The following is a 236-nucleotide window of genomic DNA, read 5'->3' on the forward strand; positions in this document are numbered from 1 at the left end:
GCGCGCGGGAGCGCAGCCGTCTCTGCATCCTTTCGTCCCGCGCGGCACCCCGTAGGCGGGAGGTTGCGCCCGGCGGCGCGCGCGGTGCAGGCTCCCGGGGAGCGCAGCGGCGGTCGCCAGGGTAATGCGCGCGGGAGCTGCCGGGTCGTGTCGGGGCGGGGGCTGAGGGCCTCGCTCGCCGTCCCCGGTGCTGTCGCCGGCGTCTCCGCCGCCTCCGAGAGCCGCCCGCTGTGTGG

Source organism: Haliaeetus leucocephalus, unplaced genomic scaffold (genome assembly GCF_000737465.1).
Source record: "Haliaeetus leucocephalus isolate CR32 unplaced genomic scaffold, Haliaeetus_leucocephalus-4.0 Scaffold657, whole genome shotgun sequence".
In the NCBI taxonomy this organism is placed as follows: Eukaryota; Metazoa; Chordata; class Aves; order Accipitriformes; family Accipitridae; genus Haliaeetus; species Haliaeetus leucocephalus.